Source organism: Pseudophryne corroboree, chromosome 1 (assembly GCF_028390025.1).
Source record: "Pseudophryne corroboree isolate aPseCor3 chromosome 1, aPseCor3.hap2, whole genome shotgun sequence".
Taxonomy (NCBI): domain Eukaryota; kingdom Metazoa; phylum Chordata; class Amphibia; order Anura; family Myobatrachidae; genus Pseudophryne; species Pseudophryne corroboree.
Genome location: NC_086444.1, coordinates 28,664,252 through 28,665,187, shown reverse-complemented (window position 1 = coordinate 28,665,187; position 936 = coordinate 28,664,252).

The window sequence follows — 936 nt, the reverse complement described above, 5'->3', positions numbered from 1 at the left end:
GAGTTTCACCTAACTGTGTCAAAACCCTCTTAGCCAACACCGGAAGGTTCGTATGAAAAAAAACAGGGATTCCCATCCGGTGCGGTGAGCATTGGCGCCAGGCCCAGCCCCGTGAACCTACCTTTTGCCTATGTTGTGCGTCTACCCAACCCTCATTAGAAATTGTGAAACTGAACCTTCTGATTTGTGTATTAGAATGCCAAGTATATTGGCAGAGAGAGGAATGATATGGATAAGTGAATACAAAATGGAAGCTGGATGTCAGTTTGTCTATTGCTTAAAAGAAACTGTTGTTTTAAATGTGATTTTTATATGTTTGCAGAAACTTTGATTTTCAGACAAAACAAGAAGTTAAAGCCAGCTGCGCAGTGTATCACAAGACTGCGGTTAGCTAGTGTTTTGCAAAATAAGGAATTGTGTTTTGCAGAATAAAGATAATTTAAAGTAGGTGAAAGGTAAAATGTATTTTGATATTAAACAGTCATAATCACAAGATGTTGAGCTAATTAATTGGAAATCCCCCATAAGGGGAGTATATGAATTAATAATATATTCTGATAAATGAATTGTGATTGGTTTATGTATATGATTGGTCTGCAAATTTGATTGGATCATGTAACACTGTAATGACAAGTATATAAGATGAAATCAATGTGTCAATGTTCAGTTCATGATATTCTTTTATCGTGAGCCCTGTGAATTTCACAATGCAATAAATCTACCAAAGAGACTTCATTGTTCTTCAATTATTTGTTACGGCTATATCAATCTGGAACTGTGGACACTCCAATTACATCAATTCTGGACTCTGTGGTTCCCATTCTCAACAAGCAGATTGAGAATTTGCAGCCCATACATCTGATTATCAAGGTGTTGACACATTTACATTTTGTTCACATGTTTTTATTGTATTTTATATTTAGACTCCAAATGTCT